Source organism: Rhagoletis pomonella, unplaced genomic scaffold, assembly GCF_013731165.1.
Source record: "Rhagoletis pomonella isolate Grant_MI unplaced genomic scaffold, Rhpom_1.0 Rhpom_scaffold_00007, whole genome shotgun sequence".
Taxonomy (NCBI): domain Eukaryota; kingdom Metazoa; phylum Arthropoda; class Insecta; order Diptera; family Tephritidae; genus Rhagoletis; species Rhagoletis pomonella.
The window spans coordinates 68,910,967-68,933,362 of record NW_023458561.1 but is presented as its reverse complement, the minus strand read 5'-3'; the positions used below and the strand labels follow the sequence as shown (position 1 = coordinate 68,933,362).

The window sequence follows — 22,396 nt, the reverse complement described above, 5'->3', positions numbered from 1 at the left end:
GAAAACCATCGGAGAAAAGTTTCCTAGCTGTAGCGATTACCAGTATCTAACTAGGACAAAATATGTATTAATTTTGGGACTATGGGAGTATATCGATCTATCTCAAAAAAAGTTTCAATAATGGCCTATTTCGGAATTTGGTTGAAGAACGCGATATTTCAGAATTCATTTCGAAAACGCCCTATATCATCACATTTTAAATACATATTGAAGTGAGATAGGGCAGTTTTGTACCGAATTCTGAGATAGGGCGTTCTTCAACCAAATTCTGAGATAGCGTGTTTTTCAAATAAAAATTTGAAATGAGGCGTTCTTGAAAAGTTTTTTGAGATAGGGCGTTTTCGAACTGGCTACCGAGGTAGGTTGATCTTCCACTCAGCAGTCCATATATCTACTTATGTAAAGCCGTCTTACTCGGGTTTTGCTTTTTCGAGTTATGACGCCAGGGGAAAGGATCAACCAAAGCCAATGGCTATAATCGGCGCTATCAGGAACGAGACGAAAATACCCGGAAAACAGCAGGATGTCTTCAAAGTGGTATCCCAGGGGCTCCTAAGATTCGTTGAAATAGGTAGCATTCTAAATGTTGCTTACTATGGTTCGCTCTTCTAGTTGTACATTTACACAAAATTTTTTACAAAAACGAGAATTTATGATTCTAAACGAACATAAAACTGCCTATGGAAATTGATTGCAGGTGAAAATATGGGTATGGTCAATGAAACATGCATAGACACGCAGAAAGGGAGAGAAAGAGAGAAATCTAAATTGTAAGCAACTTTTTAGCTAAGTTGTGCCTTGAAAACTGTCAAATTTTAATAACAAATTATTTTGTAAAACTCAATGCTATTTGGTTTCTAGAATTATGTGGTGTATAGGTTGCAATGTACTGTGAACAACTTATTAAAGTTCCAGAGTAGAGTATGTATAAGAATTCTGAAACAGAAAAACAAATTGAATATCATTTTAAACAGAACACACAGATTGTACGATACTACACTACAAACTTAGCTGTTATGTGAGGTTGAGAGTAACGCAGGAAGTTCAGAAATAGTACTGCATAGAAATAAGGGACCCCGGAGTATCGAACGCAGCGCAGCGCAGCGCAACAAAACAAAACGCAGTAGAAATAACCGGACAATTGCGCAATGTAATGCGCTGGCTTGCCTGTCACATAAAATACAGAATACAGCACGCGCGTGACAGCCAGTGCAGCGGAGCGCATCGGAGAGAGGCCATAACAGTATTGTGAAAATGCAATTGTGCGACAATGACATTACGGCTGTGCGTCGTCGATCCGAGCGTTTTTGTGTTGCGAACCTCACAAAAGATAGCATCGGCAACTCTGCCAGCAAATTATTTCAATGAAGTTCTTGTTATTATGACATGCGGCCAATACGACTGCGTGAGTGCGAGGTTGAAGAAAAACCAATGACGAGTGCGGTGCATGGCGTTGTGAAAAGGACATGAAAGGAAAATGTGGAAAGAGCAACGAGATATTTAATGCTACATAACGAATTAACTCTTAAAGTGCAAGCCTCATTTCTTTTCACTGATAATGAAAATATTTTTCGCGCACGCACACACACACACACATTTATACACGCGTGTGCATTTTGTACTTAAATATGTACATGCAAATGTAATAATTTTGCTGTGTCTTCGTTCGAAGTGGCAAAAAAGTAATTCCGAATAAAATCATCGCTGTATGTATGAGGGTACGAATGGTATGGTTGCAAAAGTTCTTAATTAAGTGTAAAATAATAAAAACGGGGCAACTCTGCATACGCACAGATGTGCACACACTGCAAAGTTGGCTTTTATTGAGAAAATTATTATGGAAATTATGCAATCGAATTTTCACAAGAAGATTTCCGGGAATCTGTGAAATCTGCACTGAGAGCAAATGCGTGATTGCAAAGAAAAAACTTAAAAAGTCTGTATGTAGTTGCGAACTGCATGAATTAAATAGTAAAATACTTTTCATCGGTGGATTTTTTAATTCACTTGGCTTCCTTATGCTGCTGCTGAACAGTTGCTATAAGTTTATATAGGTAACGGGGAATATATACACATGTACATTATGGTAGTATAACGCTTGTTTGCTGGAAGAACGTTCTAACTCAAAATATATTAAATGCAAGAAAAACGACCTCAAAGAATTTAGTAAAATTTTCCACTCTGCCAAAAATAGAAATGATAACAAAACCCAAGACCAATAAATAAGAGTATTTATACTCATAAAATTTAATCCAGAGGATAAAAGCTGTCATTAATTTCTCTTCCTTCCAGGCACAGCCTTTCCTTTTCACGGTGGAAGAGGAGGTCTGGCAGCAGCCATTTTTGCGTAATTTAATAAATTTTTTTTTTTTTTTATATCTTTGTTATACCTTTATTCCAGGGTACGAGCGATTTAAATGTTTTGACATTAGACCGGACCGGAAAAAATTTCGCTCTGGTCTAAATTGTTTTTGAAAGGCAATTTAAAAAAAAATTGTTTTGTTCAAATATAGTGGACGTCTGTGTACACAATTTTGTGACGCCTACATCCTGCAATAAACTGTTTTTTTTTTTTAATAGTTCTACTGGGAGTTTAAACATTTTTTGCGAACTTTAGCTTACTGGCATTAGGGTGGCACGTTACTCTCCGACTATAAATGCCGTTGATATGACGAAAAATTTGAAAAAGCTAACCGACGTTGTGCGAACTTTTTTCCATTACCGTCTAATACACAAAGATCCATACAAATGAAAGGAGATTGACAGCTGAAACAAGTTGTGTACGCCTCGTTGGTCTAATAGCAGTTAAAAGAATCTCCAAACCCCATCCCTAGCAGCAGCAATCAAAGACATAAAACAATGGAAAGTTAAAATGTGCAAGCAACAGATTTTTTTATTGCATTGAAAATAAAAACAAATACATTTGCAATGGACAAAGAATATGCAGACACATAGCCACAGAAATACCCCAGTACGACATAGCTCCACCAATTACCTGAGAAAAAGTAATTTATTTCTGCTTATGTAGCAACTAACTTCAAACTGAGATAAACCAAATGCTTACACTTTTGATACCTTTACAAATACATAATTCGATATTAGTCGAAAAATCAGCTAACTTTGGGCAATTAATTATTATTTCAGCATTTAATATTCACTAAGTAATTTAAAATTGGTTGAAAAGACATCTGCTTTAAACCAAATGCACTTTAAAGTAGTTGAAATTAAATGCAGAGTGGTATAATTGACTGCTTCCTAGGACAACGCCATGTTAAAGTCCACATTTCGTTCCATGGAGGAAAATCAGATCTTCCAGTTAGTTGTGGTGGGTAAAAAACCGGTTCAACAGCAATATTTAAACTTGTTTCTTTCCGTACTGGGACATTAAACGCAAAGCAGTTACGCAAACGCTGCCGCCGACGCATTCGAGCAAAGTTCAACAAAAGCAGACAAGCAAAATACGCGCTCAGCGAGCACGTCAATTCAGCAATTTCATTCAATTTACCAGCAAGTTGACTAATTAAGTTCTACATTGATGCCGATATGGCTATGGCTAGCTATATTGTTCTAGCGCTGCGGTGTATCGTCGCTTTTGTTCCAGCAACCAGCAACGAGTTGTGTGTGTGTGTGGTTGTTGGTAAAAAATAAACTTGCACAATTTTAAGCCAAAGATGGATATCTTCAAATGGAATATTGAAAGATTCTATCAATGTTTAAAATGAATGTCCTGTGTTAGAAATTTTGCAATGCAACGTCAAAGGCGCTGATAAATAAGTTATCACAATTGAGCTCTAAAAATCGCTTCCGTTAGATCGGTATATAATCCGTTGCCTAATATATCTCTTAGAAGGTGATTGATCAAATAATGTGAGGACAAGATGTGGCCTGGAATCGACCAGAGGTGGAAAATAAAATTTCAGTCCGAATTGTGAAGAAGATTTTCGAGCCGATCACGACCAAGCGATGCCTTAGAAAAGGCGAGCTGTTTTCGTGCGATTCCTGTAACTTGGGTGTTGAAAGATGAACTATTTACCGCCAATTTGTATCACCACGGCACGATTATTGGACAAAAATAAGAGGTTGCCGCTGCTTTTCTCGAAATGTACCCATCTAAACGAAACCTCTTTCCATCTACATACCTACTACCGGCAGACATTTCCTAGGTTCATTCCTCCGTTCATGCTTTTTTATGTTTCCTAATATGTAACTTTTTCAAATTTTTAAGGACCGCGCTTGTAAATCCAGCAATAGGTAAGAATTGAAGATACCCCTTTGGCTCACAGGGCGTATGAGTAACCAAAGAAATCTACTAAATTCCCACTCAATCAAGTTTCATGAACATAAAAACAAACAAACAAAAAAACTTTTCCCAACTTAACGTCATGTCGCTGCAGTTACAAAGCAATTTACGGAAATTATACATGTAACAGAGTTTCCCTTTTTCGCCTCGATGGAAATGAGCAAGAAGGCAAGCACGCAAGTAAAACCGAAGAACGCAAGGTAAAGTAAAGTAAATGTGGAAAACTTTTCGCTGCTCGGAGCGAACCGTTTGCTGCTTCGTTGCAACTGTAATGTAGCGAGGTGGCAGTAAGTACACACATACACACACACACACACACACAAACACACATACAAGTGGGTGAACACTTTTTCCCCACAAAATGAAGCAGCCAACTGTTTGGTGAAGTGGGCGCGCGGAAGTTTTACTTAAGTTACTGCAGCGTTGGTTTTCTCAGCTTGTTGCTGCTTAGGGTCTTTGTGTGTTTTTTTGCATTTCAGAAAAATTTAAAACTGAGCTTATTGCGCCTGCAACAAGCAGCTGTGCCGCACTGAAGCCGCTTTCTTTGACATTCTGAAAGCGTCAGGGCGGGTTATTTACGGCGACGGATTAGAGGTGACAAAGTGCCTGACGCACGGACTGTGGAGGGCCCAAAGGCGTATAGCAGCTGCAGTGCCCTGCGCTAATCATTGGCAGGCCAATCAGTACTTCGTTGGCCTGGAAGGGGTTATGAGACCTTTTTGTTTTTTTTGTTTGTTTGTTGCACATCCACTCGCTCCCGCCGCTTTTTTGGCTTCATTTTCTGCCGTTTAGTTGTTTTGTTTTGCTGCTTTTGTTTTTTGTTGCTTGTTCAATCTTGTCAACTCTGCATTGTTGTCATTGTTGAGTGCTTGATTAGTTGCCGTTGGCTGGGCGAACGACAAGCAGCGGTTGCAAGCTAATTAGAGGATATATTCGCTCAAGGTAGGTTGGCGAAACTTGCACAAAGCAGCATAGTGAATGGGTTTTTTCCACTAACTAATTTGCCATGGCTGATTGGTGCACGACGAGCACGCTAAGGGATTGTGTTAAGGTACGGGAATTGAGGTGTTACCGGCAACCGAAATTCGAATTTTGCAAGGATATTCCATAGGAATAGTTTAGAAGCTTATAATTTTGCTTTTTATTATCTTGCTTGCTTTTAGTTCAAACTCACCCAATCTGGGCTAAATGGCTAATATGATAGATGACAATAAATAGATTACGCAAATACTAACATTTTGTAATCATCCATTAAAGTTGCCAACCCTGTCACTCAGCACATGAATTTCGCATTTTTGACAATGCAATTTCCTTTTTGAAAATTACATGCAGATGAAATGGCTTTTTGTGGCTAATTATCCTAAAATGGGGTGGCCAGAAAAACCAAATTGGTGAGTTTGCAAATTAAGTCGCCTGCTGACTTTAGTTGGCAAGAGAATGATGAATGTGGCAAAGAATAGTTGGAATAAAGCAAGCCAGCTGGAAAAAACGCATTAAGTAGAAAATAAGAGGAACAACATCCTACAACTGGCCAGCATGAAACTTAGAAAAGAATAAGTAATTTCATATGTATGGTGGATGCTTGTTAAGAGGGAAATTCTGGGGAACGTTTCTGTTTAGCCAAATAGGCATTATAATTACGTCTGTAGTGCGAGATTCGAGATGTGCGCATGGAGGTATCACTTATAGCCCACCGGTTCTAAGATGGTACGCGAAGTTTGGGTAGACTCTTTCTTTGACCTAGGAGGAAGTAGAACTTTCCAGATTTCATTAGTTTTTAATTTTATCGATCGCAATCTCCCCTTGGAGTACAGCAGCTCACGACACCTTCAGAATGAGTGCGCCGTCATCTCTCAAAAAGTAGGGTTGCAATTTTGGGCCACCTCTACGAAGGTTCAATTTGTGTTTCCGGTCATTAAAATATCCCTAGAAAGGAGGTGGTCGATGAGCCAGAGAAAACTTCTTCATAGGTAGGAACATGCAGATGATCCAGAATCTTCACCTTCCTTGAGAATGTTCTACAAGCTGGGCCACCGTACTTACTGCGCGCTACCCTACTGGCTCTACGTGATTCTAAGCCTTGAAAAATACGAATTGAATCGCTGCCGATAATTATATATCGATAACACTTACATTTTCAAAGTGATAACCACAATGATATCGACAATCATGATAATACTAATATTTAATATCGATAACGTTGGTAAAATAACGATACAAATGTCAACGATAATATCGATAACATTTTCAGAAATGAGGTTAATGGAAAAATAATGATCAAAATACGAATATTGACGACATGGTCATCGGTAAAATCGATATACATCGATAGCTATACAGCGCTAACATTTACAATTTTGAAATAAAAAATTGATGTCGATGATAATGATGACGTTTCCAAAAACGATTTGAATGATAAAAAAAAAACGACACAGTTGCCATTGATGATGAGCAAAATATATCGATAACGTTATCGACAATTTTAATAAGTTTAAAAGCGATAACTATACATATATTGAAGAGGTCATAACATAATTCAGTTTCAGTTTCAATTTCTGCCTCCCGCCCTTACAGATTCAACTAGCTTCGCATCACAGCCTCTTGGGGTGCTCAGTACAATTCCTAAGTTATTTTTTCTTTTGACAGCGATTCTTATGTCAAATGGAATGAAAATATCATCAGTGCATAAGTTTGGAGGACAAAACTTACATTACAAAACCGAAGCATGCCACATGAATGAACGCAGCCAAGTGAAAATAAAAAAATGGCGCATAAAATCACTTGCAGTTCAATTTGTCGCTATGAAGCATCAATCACATGCAAATGTGTGTGTTTGTACAAAACTTTTCTATTTATGCTTCAACTAAGCAATATAATATGGTGGTTAAATATTTTTGAGCAAATACAATACTTGCGTATGCATATTTATTTTTTATCGAAAAACTAATAAAAAAAATCTATCGAAGCTCAAAAGCCAGTGTGGCTGATTTCACTTGAACTGCGCGTCCACCCCGCACAGCCTAACGCTCTCCCTAAGTTTCATTTCCCTTTTGCTATACACGTTTCCCCGTTTTTTTTTCTCTTTGCGCCTGTCCTTGAGCCCTCCTTCATCGATGCGACGTTTATTGCCTCTCTAACTGGAGTAGGGTGGTTCGCGTGTGCCATTTACTTCTGGCTCGCTGCCTGCCTGTCTATTTTCCCCTTCCAGTCCAGTATACTGTTTATGCTCCCGAATTGGCACTTGGTGTCGAACTGGCATTGCGCCATGTTTTACTATGCCTTGGCATGCGACAGCTGTGGCGGGCGCTTACTTGGCCATCGCTATAAACTATGTAGTTCCCTAGCTCTCTCCCGGCTCACTCACAAATTTTTGCTGTGATATCCATCCGCCGCTAAGGTGAACTTGGGAATTCGCTTGGCAAACGAATCAATTCCAATCAAGTAAATTCAAAAATTTGCTGCGTTGTCCTGAAAAAATCTCTCAGTTGGCTTGTTATGTGAGAATGTGGCATACAACAATGAGTGCGTGTTGCACGTTATGGAATTTGGAAAAGAGAAAAGTGCCCGCTGTAAATTCAAAGGAATCCGTTTCAGTTTTTTTGTTTTGTTGTAGCAGAGGCAATTCGTAATCATTATGAATAACTGCCGCCGCCGATATCCTCCCGCTCCCTGTGCGTGAAGAGAGTGGCACAGCAAATATATTAAAAAAAAGGAGCCCACATCACTCAGTCAACTGTGGCGCATGCAGCGTCTGAGCCAACTTGCCACCAGCTGCATCCTCGCTTGCAACTCGGGCGCACATACATTTTAATATCTATAATTTGTTGTTGCTGTTAGCTTTGAAATCATTCTCCTTCCATTGTTCTACATATTTTTCATGCCATTTCGCTGTGCCACTTTTGCCGCCCTTTCGCTTTTCGCTTTTCGCTTTTGCTTACTGACAGCTGCCTGCCCCTATTGTAGCTGCCGCCGGATATTAAAAATAACACAACAACGCGACATGCCACCAATTTTTCATGGTTTTATTTTTATGTTGTTGCTTTTTGCCGCAAATGCTTGTGTGTGTGTGTGTGCGTGCCTCTGTTTTGCATGCTTCTTGCATTGGCTACAATTTTGTGCAACAAATGGCGCAATGTTTTAGCTGTTCTATTTTGCTTTCGTTTCATCCATTTTCGCTTTCGCCTGCTCCCGTGTGGGGTGCTGCTGGTTTTGCAGCTGTCAAAGTAATTTTCACTCGCGTGCATTTTTTCCCATATCACAATTGAAAAATTTTGCATTTAGTTTTTTTTCTGCTCAGTGTTTTGCATTTTGTTGTTGTTAGTTTTCATAGTACATCTATGCGATTACAAATTGTTGGTAGGAGGTTGGATGCGCTTGCAGTGCAGCTGTTTTTCCACTCCGCCTAGTGGCTGTTGGTATTCCGCTTACCAGATCATCAAATGTTACTTATTACTCATTTGTTCGTCATTTATCTTGGTCAGTTTTGGGTTGAACTTGTTTTTGTGCATTTCATGAATGTATGTCTAGTTTTTGTTGTTTTCTGTATTTTTCTACCATTTGATCGTTAATTTGTTTAAATTAATATTTGTAACTTTTCTACTATGGTTTTCCAAAGACAAATAACGGTTCAAAATTTGACCATTTCCGTCTTAGAGATATAAAAACAAAAAATTGGAATTAAATAGCAAAAATATTAAAAAATATTCGTGTCATTTCGTTAAAAAAATAGTCTAAAATCTTTTGTCTTTTCAATGTCTAGTGGGAAATTCGGCATTAGATATAACCACTCTCACCACAAGGAGCCTGCGCCTGTCCTAAGCGAAAGCATCGGCAACCATCTGGAGTGGAATACTAAATAGCAGGAGTCAATGGACCAAGCTACAAAAATACATACTAAAACGCAACACCGATACTGGATGTCGTCAGACCAACATTGTATAGCAAAGAGCAGAAGCTCGAAGCAAGAAAACAAGAACAGGTGAATGTTGTAAGCAGAAAACCCTCCCAGGCAATTCAAAATGGATCTCTTTGAATTTTAGGAAAGGCCTGATCTTGCATAGGCCGACCACGAATGACATTCAGCGAGAGCATATCACCCCGTTCACCAACTTTCGTCCCGCGGATGTCCTCACCCGAGCTCAACACCCAGCAATTGCAGAGGAAGAGTTTCAGCTGACTCGAGAATGCTACCTCGTACTTATACATACATATATACTCGACACAAGGATATTTACACCAACTATATACCTCGTCACATACCCCCGTAAACCCAGTCAACATACACCTCTCTCCCTTTGGTCCGATTCTGTCGGGAAACCATAACAAATTTTAACAAAATTTTAATCTTTCGAGCGAGGAAAAATTATAACTTTTACCTTTTTATTTTAAAGTCATTAAAAAGTACAAAAATTCCCGAAAAAATTCCGATGGGTCCTTAATTGCACCAAAAAGTTGTAAAGAATTTCGGGGAAAGGTTTCGAAAAACCCAAAAATAAAGACCAAAATAAAAACCAAATTACGTTAATTTTATCTTTATATTTGCTTCTGTTTTTCTTGATCTTGTTTCTTCAGTATTTTGTAATAAAATTCGACCTATTCTGAGTTCAAAAGCATTAATTTGATCTACCAAATGGTCGCTTAATAGATACGAGAATATTTAATGATTTTATAAATAACTTTTAAATTTTATGCTGCTGGAAAATTCCTCAAAAGATAATTGGAAAAAAGGAAAGAATTTATTCAATTCAACGCGGGACAGATTTAGGGGCAATGGCTGAGTGATTTGCATTGCTTTTATTGACCGAATAATGGACGAAATTCAAATGGCTGTAGGCAGCAGCAAAGCAGGAGAAAAGTACACACGCTAGAGCAGCTATTGGATATAAATACTTATAAATAAATATTTGGCGTAAAAGTAGCGAGTTTAAAATATAAAAAATATATAAAAAAATCTACGTCGGTTAGTAAGTAATCCAGAGCGGCAACTTCCGCTGCCTTTTCATTGCTCTCTCCTTGTTGGCTAATCAAATAAACATCAAATCAGTGAGCGGAAAATCCAAGTGGCCGATGATGGCAAGATATACAAAGATGCAGTTGTAGATAAGGATAAAGCCGACTAAGATATTTTGTTGCTCAATTGATGGTGCAATTTGTCTTGCGGCAGCGAAATCATCTCTGCATACGGTGTCTACCCACCCACAGCGTTCCATGGCATTCTTCAGTACACGACGCTGTTATGTAGATTTGTTTTTACTGGCCACAACTACGCCATGCCGATGTACTTATACAGCACATTCCCCGCAGGGCGAATTCACGGCGTATGAGCAAAACTATTCAGGTAAATAGTGCAGAGTGTAGTTCTGCCTGTATAACTGAATGGTGTGTGAGCGGGGTCACAAACGTGCGGCAGCTTGTTTATTTTCGAGTACAAAATCGACATACAAGCCATGAAGGTACTCGTGAGTAAGTATGTATGCTTGCATTGGCTTGTGCGCCCATTCGAATTTTATCGCTGTCGCACACGGAAATCTGCGGCGAATGACAGGCCATTTTATTTCATACTTCAATGCACTCACTGACAACAAGTAATGTGCAAATATTTGTGTAGGTGTGTAGAGTCGAGATTTGTTGCGCAAAAGATTTACAATTTGATGTTGGCACATTTTGTTTGCTTTTTCGCACATTCTGCGCTGGAAATTGTTGTTGGCGAAATTGTCATAAGAAAGTTGCGCCGGCGTTGGCAAAAATGAGTCCATTGGTACTTGTCGTACTAAGTATTTTCGGTTTTTCCCTTTTCCTTACTGCTTGCCTTTGTCTCAATTTGCGATTTGCAATTTCGCATTTCCCCAATTTCGAATTTGATTGCATTTTGCTGTTGCTGTTGGTGCATACCTTGTTGCCTTCCTTGGCTTTGGTTTTCAATTCAGTGAGTGGCTGGGCCAATATTTGGTCTGCTGCAATGAGTTTTTGCGCCTAGAATAAGTTACATACTTTGTTGGTTGATTTTGATTGGAAATTGGCAACGAATCTTCGGCATTGATGTGGAGAATTGCAATATTTTGAAATGCATTTTTTTAGCAACAATGTTGGAAACCAAGATAATAACTATCAAGCGAAAATTAAAAAGCTGGCCTAAATATAGTCTTGACTTGGAAAGGTATTGTATAAATGGGTATTTATATTTTGCGATTATCGTACAGTTACTGGTCCTAAGGAAAATTGTAAAACTTCATTTGGAAGAAAAGAGAGGGGATTCGGTTCCCCAAATGTCCAAATGTCGTGCTTTTGGGTTTAGAGATTCTGATATAAATTAGAATCGGACCTTGAGCTTTTTAAAGGAATGCATTCTGTTGCAATGAGCGTATTTAAGTTGAAGTATTTTAAAATAATGTTAGAAATCGCTTTGAGGTATCCATATGATTTATTCTTAAATCGGGGAACTGGCTCCCTGATACACCTTAATCTTACAGACAATTATGGCAACTTCCTTAGATCTTTGACGGTCGAAAGGCCCTTAGACCTACTGTTTCTCCCGTTCTTTGGTCTCTTTTGATGATGGAATGCTAAAAGAAATCAGTTTGGCAGAAAATTCCGGAACAAAATCCAAACGCAGGTAAGTAGCTTGGACTAATGCATTCCCTCGCATTGATTCCACAGACGAGTCAAGGTTGGAGGACAGCACAGCATTTCAAGCCGGGCGCTAAAAATTCCGACTGTGCTGGATTAAGCCTTGAAACGCGTATTTATAGTTATCTTTTGAGACAGCCATATGCCTTTCAGACTCTATCCAACACGTTAATCATCTCCAACGTCATCAAGAAGTCTCCACGGGATCAAAGAAAAATAGGTTACAGATATGAGGCCTGAACTATTTTACAGAGTCAATCGGCGTTCTTTGATCCCTACAATTACCGAGTGAATAAACTCAGAATGTAGTAAGTAAGTACTGCAGAATGGCAGGCAGGCTAGGTTCTTTGGCTATACTTTCATTTGAAAGGACATAAAACATTTATTTTTTGAATCGAAAAAACGTCTGGCTACTCACTTTGTCTCCAATCGGTCATAACCTTATGAGGTTGGCTTAGATTGAGTTAACTAACCCGCGGTATTATTAGTAGATCGAGTACTAAGCTACATACACCATGTCTTGGGCTGTCAGAGTTAGGGATTTATCATTTCTATGTGGATGTACAAAAAATTTCTCCCGCCTCTGAACAGTAAATGTTTTTAATGAGAAGCTTTTTGAAGGCGCAAATATACTCGCAGATTTGCTATGGCCTGCTGAGGAACGAACGCTGTTAGAAAAAAAGTTTTTTCATATGTACATGCATATACAAGTATAGTAGATCTTGCTGGAAAAAAAATGAATGATGAAAATTTCTTTTACTGCAAAAATTGTGCAGTGACAAAATGAACTTTGAAATTTGATAGAGAAATAAGCAGCAAGTATTAACCGCACCATTATAGCCATTGCCTGAAAGCTGATATTGTTTGTTGATACCACTTTATGGACCTTCACGAAGTTGAACTGGTTTTTCGGTAAAGCCAAGGGGTGAAATATTGATAACTATGTCATTGAAGTTGCTGCTGTTGTGTGCCAGAGTGCGTTGTGGCGCTGCTTTTGTGCCAACAAAGCGGCGATGAGAGTTCGGGGGCTATAAATGGTAAAGAAAGTGATATATACAGCCATTATTGGGCCAAATGTTTGCACTTATGTGTACCCGTACCTTGCATGCAATATTATTGCCTCAATATATGCTCTCTACTTTGCTAGCTTGCCACATTAGTTGGCAGATGTTGCCACCAAGTGTTTGGGAGAAAGAACTACGCAGGAGGTTAAATGGGGGAGGAGCTGCGCCAACTAGTCATGGTGTAAATAAACCGTTATGCAAGTATATTTATGGCCAAAATATTTATGGCAATTTAATGCAGCATTGCAACAGCAGTTTGTCGCTGAGTTGGTATTTGTGTGCGGTGGTGTGGTGTGTTCGGTTCGATGAACCGTTATTACTGCAGCTGCACTTTTGTGTTACTTTTACATTGCACTCCAATAATTTTTTCCTCCTTTTTATTACACCACAACAATCGCAATAAAAATAATCGCTTTTGCCGAATATACATATGTATTTCAACAAGTATCTGTGTCCCATCAAAATAATTCAACTCAAATTAGTCCTTCTATTTTGCACTGCTTCGAATCAGCTCTGACTTGTACGTAGTACATACATATGTATGTATGTATTTATGTACATACGTGCGTGTGCGAGTAGTAGCTGCCACTTGCGGTTGATTCTGGCCAACTGCCATTTATGTTATTGGTGTCTTGTACGCTTTTTTTCACGCCAAATCGCTCGCAGCTCAGTCGTCGTTTATGGTTTACGGTTTCAATTTTTAATTAGGTCACAGCTTTCATTTACGCTTCACACCTGTGCTCAGTACAAATACTTTTAACTCGTAAGTATTTAAGTACATCTGCACTTGCTCAGTCAGATTTATTTCCGACCTTAAATTCCTCTCTTTTTTTATCAGCCATGGCTGGAGTAGTGTAGGCAGTTAAAAAGTGGTTAATATCGCGTTGGCTGTCGGACCCTGGAGCAGCGATGTGGTGGTTGACAAGTTGAGTAATTCATCCGCAATTGCCTGTGTTATTAAAAACCTGCGAAAGTCATGGCCTGGGAGGGTAAATTCATTTTTAATCTTGTTTCACCGCGGAAAAGGAAAAACGCATTTTTCAAGCAGCGGCGGAAATTTTACCTTTGACAATTAAGGGTCAAAAGTATGACTGATTTGATAACGGAACTCGAAAGTGAAAAAAGCACATTTAATTTTTTTTTTGAAAATATAAAATTCGGTACTTGCCTGATCTGATTTTAATTTAAAAGGCGCTCGTTCTTAAAGCGAAAATTACGAAAACGATTTCATCGAAAGCTTACCGGAATCAGTGCTTACGCCGAATTTCCACAAGGCAAATGACGAAAAATGTGTGTCATTTAAAAAAATGCGATGTGGAAACGAATTTAATCGCCATTTTTTTTTAACGCAATGGCACAGGTATTTTTTAATGCCCAAATTCGTCATTAAAATTTGTGTCATGTGGAATTCCGGCATTACGAAATAATTTTGCATTAAATGCTAAAGTTCCTTAAAAAAGGAAGTTAAAAAGCGAAAAGCGTTTCATATCTTAAAACAATGCTTTCAACAATCATAATCGTATAAGTGGACACGTCAATTTGAAAGATCAAATCAAAACTGTTCAGTGAATCGCGAATACCACGTGCGATTACTGTGAATCCTGCGGCAAATATAAAGTACAACAAAAAGGTGAAAATTTAATTTACTTTCACTCATTGGAGGCAAACAAAGGGTAAAATGGCAAAAATTTAGCAAAAAGTCAAAACAGTCGTCGCGCGGCGCTCGAGCTCCCACGGCGATGAACGCTGAGGCTGAGCTGCGTTGGCCTGTGTAGTTGAGCAAGTTCAAGCGTAAATTTGATTGAAAAAGTTCACGTAAAAAAAATGATGAAAAAATAATAATCACCCATACTACAAACATATGTATGTACAAAAAAAAAGCTTCATATGTTTGGAAACATTTAGTTGAATTTATTTTCTATATTTATTCTATTCCGCGTTTCTCTGGAGTGTTTGTGTTTTCATTTAATTTCAATGCATTCCCAAAGGCAAGTTGCATTTATTAAAGCTAGAATACTAAATACATATTTACTTACGTTTTTTTATTAAGCTTTTGTTAAGCTTAGAAAAGCTTGGTGTCGAAACTGGCCTATAAACAGGGTAAACAAGGGCATTCACTCTTTCTTAAGGATGTGGTCGTTAACGATCTGCTAGAGAAGCAGATAAGTATTGGTAAGCTTGGTGACTGTCCATGCGGACGATGTGGCATCTTCAGTAAGTGGTAAGTTCCTGGCTATCTTTTATGATCCCAAAGAAAAGTTACGTAGTGGTCTGCGAACAGTGCACTCGCTGTAAACTCTAGCGATATGGAACTAATCTTGCTTAGCTGGAAGTTTAAGATATCCCAGGCGCCTTTTCCCTAAATTGGAAGCGCTCGTCAAAAGCTTTCCAATTGCCATCAAGTGTAAGGCATTACGTTTGATAAAGATTTGGAAGCTACCGTGAAAGCTTAACCTTGAGGGGAGAGAAATGAAGGGATCAGTGGCTCTGCTGCAAGGGGAAATTGGAAAGAGATGGGGTCTTCGCGTACCCTTCACCGCACTCTCTGACCAGCCGTAGGAAGGTCTCCAGTACGGGATTCCAAGATTTTTACAGATTTATGTATTTACAGAGTGAAAGTGATATTGAAAAGGAAAAAAATGAATTCACGTGCCTTTGACATGGAAAATGAGAAACACAGAACACCGAAATTTGATTTCAAAGGAAAATTGAGTCATTTGCACTCGTAAGTGAATTTCAGAACCTGCCTGAATAACTGAACTTGTTCAAACACTTTGTGCAAAAACTGTGTAAAAAAGAAAAATTTGGTAGCAATTGAAAACACCAGAAAATTGTACAGTGTCGCAGAGTTGTTCTTTATTTGACTTTGTTGGCCTTTTGTGGAAATTAACTTTCTGCAAATATGAGTAAGTGTTTTTTTTTTTTTAATTAATATAAATATTTAAGAATTCTATAAAAATATTTTGACATTAAATGATGGCCTATTTTACTAAGCATCTGTGTAATGTAATTTTTTGATTGCTGAAAACGGTGAGCCTACTGAATAATGTAAATTTTTCGCATCCCGAAATCCCGGGATAGTTAAAAGGCTTCGGGGTTGAATGCTCTATTTAGTACAGACATATCTGATTTCATTATTGATCAACTCTTATATTTATTGATAACTGAATCGATATACATTCTTATAAATTTGTCGATAAAAGTATCGGTATATTTATCGGAATCGCTATAGATACATGCGATCCACATGCTTACAAACACATTGGCTAAATCTTCGATACCAGATTTTTCCTTTCACGTAGACATCCGCTTACTTTCTAGCCTCAAAACGTGCCTCTGTTGGGTAAATTTAATTTGTTTTATCTAATTAATTCATTGTTAAACACAAGCTCATGAAGTGAGTGCTTCCTTTCCACTAAGAATGAAAAACTATGTAATAACTACTTATGTATGTACATAGTTTTCTGAAATTGTTTTCACTAATAGAATTTGCTAAACTAATTTGCATTCCACAATGGGCAGGTGAAATATTTATTTAAATACCAATTTGTAGTTAACACACCGATTTGAGCTATGAAAATAGGTTTGGTGTTTAGTGAAAGAGGAGTTAACAATGCCCTCGCATGGACTCGTAGTTAGCAACTCAAAAAGAAAATTTTCGAATTTTTTTTTCTGAAAATATTGCAAGCTCATCAAAGGATTACATGAACCTTCTGAAAAAACATTTGCATTTATTTATAGCCGAGTTAAATTGCTTTATGTTTTTTCTGCGTGATAGTTGGCTCAACATTATTGTCACTTCAAATATTTAGCACAAATATTTGTTAAGCCTCTGTGAGTGGATTAAATGCTTTTCACTGAATTTAGCAAATAACTGTACAGAACCGCAACGTCAACTCATCATTCTTTCGCGCTGGCTGCCCTTTCAATGCCATGCGAGCCATGCAAATAAGCACAGCGTTGAAAAAATTTCCCACCCACCCAAATTTAATTGTTTTTCACGTTTGTGTTTAAAAAAACTGTTAGTTTCCAGCTGAAAAAATACCCTAATTTTTTTTTGTATTTTCGATTTTTTTTTGAGAGCGCACTGCACAATGCCAGTGTATAAATATTGTGCGAATATTGCACGAATATAACGTTGCTTTTGTTGCATTATTGTGTGTGCAACAAATACAAAGCAAGCAATACGAATGCTGCAATTCTGCTGCGGCGTTTGGGGCATTTAAAGCTATTAGTTGGGTCAACCAACGAGAGTCGTGGCAGAGGCGTTTATGGTTTAAACAAACGCCGCACAACCACACAAACACCACATATGTATGTATGTATGTGTATATGCACACTCATATATATATGCAAATTTTTAGTGGCAGGACTTTTGGCGTCGCTCGTGTTTATTGGCCATTTGCTGGAGTGTTTAAGTGCAAAATTTGATCACCGCGGAGTGCGTTTCCGCCATGCGGGGGCGGCATGGATAAAAGTGAATGAGTGTTTTGCTAAAATGTTGCAAATACAATGTACAAATACAGCAAAAAAATTTATTTTTGAAATGATAAATAGAGACTGTTTGGGGTCGGTCACCCAAGTGGTGACCGTTTGCTTAATTTAATTGACTTGGCTCAAAAATGACGGTCAGCTTTACCACAGTCAGACAAGTTCGGGTTTTGTTTCATTACCTGATTGCGTTCTTTAAAAATTATCCGAAATATCTGTGAACTGAAATGAGTTAAGACTAAGTAAATATTTTCGTAAGTTCTTTATATTGTGTACATTTTTCAGTACAAAAAAAAAAAAAAGAAAAGGCAACCGAAATCGGACTCAGGTATTACTTCCGAATGCACGGTGAGCGCGTTCAGGGTTTTGAATGTCGCTTGGCTACCAGAGAAGATGTTTACCTCTGCGTGGAGAAGACTTCAGTGAGGATGATGGTAAGCTACGTACAAACGCACTTTCCGCCAAGCTGCGGCCTATGCGCGTAGTAAAGCTCACCGGTGCTTCTGCCCAACTCCTTTCTCGTGTTTACTCATCTCTAGAGGGAATGCGAGTTAGAAAATAACTAATTGGCGCCAGTTTAGTCCCGCTGGACATCATATTAAGCATGAATTTATGAGCCCCTCAAATTCTTATTAGAGTGTTGGAACGCTGCACTTCGGACAGCAAAGGATGCCTTCTGATATCGCCTGGACACCACCCCTTGCAGACACAGAGCTTCGACTGCCGCGAGAGACCGGCGTCTACCTATCCGACATCCCCAATGAGTGTCCGGCATGTAAAGACTACCCCTAGACACCAAACACCTCTTCACATGGCTGCTCAATCCTACACCCCCTCTCTCTCTCTGGGCCAACCCCGTTTAAACAGCTCGTTTCCTCGGTGTTTCGTTAGTTGAGCTTAACGACAACGATTGATGGGCAAATCGAACTGTGCGGAGATGAGTAGTGTTGCTACAAATAACAACAACAATATTGACTGATTACTCTGGAACTAGTGAGAGAGATGTGAGATCAGCTGCCGGCCTTTCCAATAATCTAGCATCAACGAAATTTCAATGCGTAATTGTTTTATTTTGATTTTTTGCGAATTCTATTTGTGGCTATGTAATTTTTCACTTTTAAAGAAAATCATATTTTTTTTGCGACAATTAAAATCACCAAAGAAATATTCTCTATATTCCATGCCGCATGTATCAAGTTTAAGTTCTATGCTGCGCCTTGGCCACATAAAAAAAAAACAACAATCGATAATTGATGAAAGTAATTAATGGGACAGAGGCGATGGAATACTTAATGCATTTCGAGCCATGTCAAATTGAAAAGCTCGCTCTGTGCAGTTTCGTTTAAATATGTATGAGCTGCATGTAAGTACATGGACCTACATACATACATATATGAAGGCATACATACACATTCGTGTGGGTGTGTTTAACTGTTGCATGCAACAACTCTCACTGGTCACTTCTGTCGCTGGTGGTGCAATCGAGCTTGAACATTAAATAATCGATTATTAATGAATGTTAAGTGCACATAAATACATACATACTTGCATACATACATAGTAGCTGCGTGCGTGCGTGCGTGCGTCTGTGCTTATTTTGTCAACTTGCAACATTTGGTTTCAGCCTGAGGCGTTTGTTCATTGAAATATTCAGCTATAAATCAAATTTGCACATTTTGTTGCTGACGGAGGCTAATGTATCGATAAATATATGTGTATGTCTGTATGCAAGTATTTATGTATAAAATTGTTTGCGTTTTGTGTAGAGGCATTGTTTGCATTTGTGAAAACCCCCGGCGTTTATTTTAAGCTAAATTTCTAATAATGGTTTATTTTTTTGCATTAACGGTTTTAAAGTCAACCGATGGGTCTATGCTGCTGCAGGTGTTGCTTTCAAAATTCATTTATTTTCAACTAGTTCACAAATGTGAATGCTTACTTTACGATGGTGTTCAGAAGGTTTGGCGAAGAGCTTTCATACTTGGATTCTTTGAATTAAAAAATTATTGGGTTTCTATATATCGATGGCTGAGTGGAAGATCGACCTATCTCGGCAGCCAGTTCGAAAATGCTCTATCTCAAACAACTTTTCAAGAACGCCTTATTTCAGAATTTAATTGAAAAACACCCTATCTCAAAATTCGGTTCAAAAACGCCCTATCTCACTTCAAAATGTATTGAAAATATGCTGATATAGGGCGTTTTTGAATCGGCAGCTGATATAGGGCGTTTTTGAAACGAATTCTTAAATAAGGCGTTCTTGAAAAGTTGTTTGAGATAGAGCATTTTCGAACTGGTTGCCGAGATAGGTCGATCTTCCACTCAGCAATCGATATATGAAATGAATTTGGGAAGAAAATTCACGAAAAGTTAATATTTCTGGAGTTTCTATAAAACTTTCGCCTAAAACGCGAATAAGCTTTTACAAATACGAAGCTCTTGTAAAACTATTTATCCCAAAACCAAAGCCCATTTTTGTTAATCTAGCAAATATTCATCGGCTACTGCATCTTTTAGGGTTTTCCAGTGTTCTGGAATATTTTTTTCTAAATTTGTTTAAAACTTTTGGAAAAACATACACACATTTAAGCTCATCCTGACTGCTTTAAAGTCAGTCGTCCCACTCGCATAAATGCTAAGAAACACATTTACTCTTGAGCATATTTCCGCCTACTAACACTCACGCACTTCACTAATTACCACAATTACATGCCAAGTAATTGAATTATGAAATTAAATTAGTGAAAATGAATCTAATTACGTTCAACAGTTTGTTGGTAGTCCACGCAAATGCACACACAAAAGCTCACAGTTGAAAATGCAAATGCAAGCGAGTGTAATTATAATTCAGTGCGTTGCATCTATGCACTTATTTACTACCCCACTCATATGTACATACATATACAGATGCTTTATCACACACACACACACACACAAAAATATATGTATTTCATTACATTGTAAAAAAAAGCTCTTCCTCTCCTTTTATTGTCGCGTACTCGTATGCGCAAAATAAAGAACGCCACGGCCGGCATTTACTCTAAAAAGCTTTGTTCATTGCATTACACAAAAATCTCATTAAGTGTGCACACAATAGCAATTAGTGCTGGTAATATTAACTATTTTTAAACCACTCAAAGCCAGTTAATTGCTAATTGAAAGGGTGGAAAATGCGGGAGAGCTAAGAGTAAATGGCTTGGAAAAAGTGGACAACGAAGCACTTTTCACTTTTATGGCTCTTAAAGGTTTTTACAAATTTTTTCATTCGAAAGTTAGTTGAAGGGAAAAAGCGGTTTTAAAAATATGCAACACTATTTGCTTATATAAATTGCTGGAAGGATCCAGTGGCCGCGAAACTCATAACCGACTATTGAGATAGTAAAAAAATCGTGCTCGGCGATTTGAATGCCAAGGTGGGCAAGGAAGGGACCTTTGGCGCAACGTCTGATAACAGACTGAGGCTGATCGACTTGGCCGGGGTCCGAAACATGGTAATATGTAGTACCAGGTTCCATCAAAAAGATCCATTAAGCTACATGGCTGTCTCCAGATCGAAAAAGGAGACACCAAATCCATCATGTTGTGATAGACAGAAGGCACGCTTCCAGTGTTTTAGACGTACGCACACTCCGAGGGCCAAACATCGACTCAGACCACGATCTTGTTACAGCCAAGATACGCACCCGCCTCTGTGCAGCAAAAAGTGTGCGTCCAACAATGCAAAGAAAAATTGCGTCCAACAAAGCGGCTGGAGCTGACGGCCTGCCAACCGAGCTATTCAAGTACGGCGGCGAAAAGCTGTTAAGGTACATGCGTCATCTCTTATGCAGAAATGGCCAGATGAACGCATGCCGGACGACTGGAATTTAAGTGAGCTTTGCCCAATCCACAAGAAAGGCGATCCCGCCATACGCGCCAACTATCGCGGGATCAGACTTCTAAGCGTAGGTATTATCGAGTAGATTGTGTGAAAGATTGAAGCCCACCGTCAACGAACTGATTGGGCCTTATCAGTGTGGCTTTAGACCTGGAAAATCCACCATAGACCAGGTATACACAATAAGTCAAATCCTGGAAAAGACCCGCGAGAATAGGATCAACACACACCACCTATTTGTCGATTTAAAAGCTGCTTTCGACAGCACGAAAAGAAGTTATCTTTATGACGTGATGTCTGAATTCGATATCACCGTCAAACTAATATGGCTGTGTAAAGTGACATTGAGCAATACCACCAGCTCCATCAGAATTGGGAAGGACCTCTCCGAGCCGCTTGATACCAAACGAGGTTTCAGACAAGCTGATTTCATGTGATTTCTTTAATCTGATATTGGAGAAAATAAAAAGAGCCGCAGAACTGAGTCACTCTGGCACAATTGTTTACAAGAGCGAGCAATTTCTGGCGTATGCTGACGATATCGACATTATCGGTAAAAACAAAAGCTACGATGGCGAATACCGCAGACGATTTAACAATGACCTGTATGAGCTTTAAAATGATATAGACGTAGTGCAGCGAACTAATATTCAGCGGCTCCGCTGGCTAGGTCATGTCGTTCGAATGGACAGAAACGCTCCGAAAACTCATACTTTCCAGCCCTGGCGTTTCTAGTATGTTAACTGTAAATGAACCGCGATTAAGAGCGATTTTCAACCCAAGCTCATCAAGTAATTAGATATTACTAGCAAAACATTTTGAAAGACCCGCAATGACAAAGATGTATTCCTTATTTTTTTCCTTTGTTGGAAAATGTTTTTCTATGGCTTAGTGACTTAACGCTTGTGGAGCTTTTGATAGGTGATCTCGAGAAATCTTGCAGTTCAGTTACCCGTTATCAATTTTTTCCCTAGTTTCCCTACTTATTGCATTGGTGTGCAAGGTGTAAAAGCTCTTCAAAACATATCACGTGAGATA

At 38.6% G+C, this 22,396-nt stretch overlaps 1 protein-coding gene across 1 annotated transcript in view; it reads right to left on the bottom strand.

Moving 5' to 3' along the window:
* LOC118743426 overlaps positions 1-22,396 on the bottom strand; it is a gene marked incomplete in the record, with an annotated part of 206,863 nt that overhangs the window by 40,449 nt on the left and 144,018 nt on the right.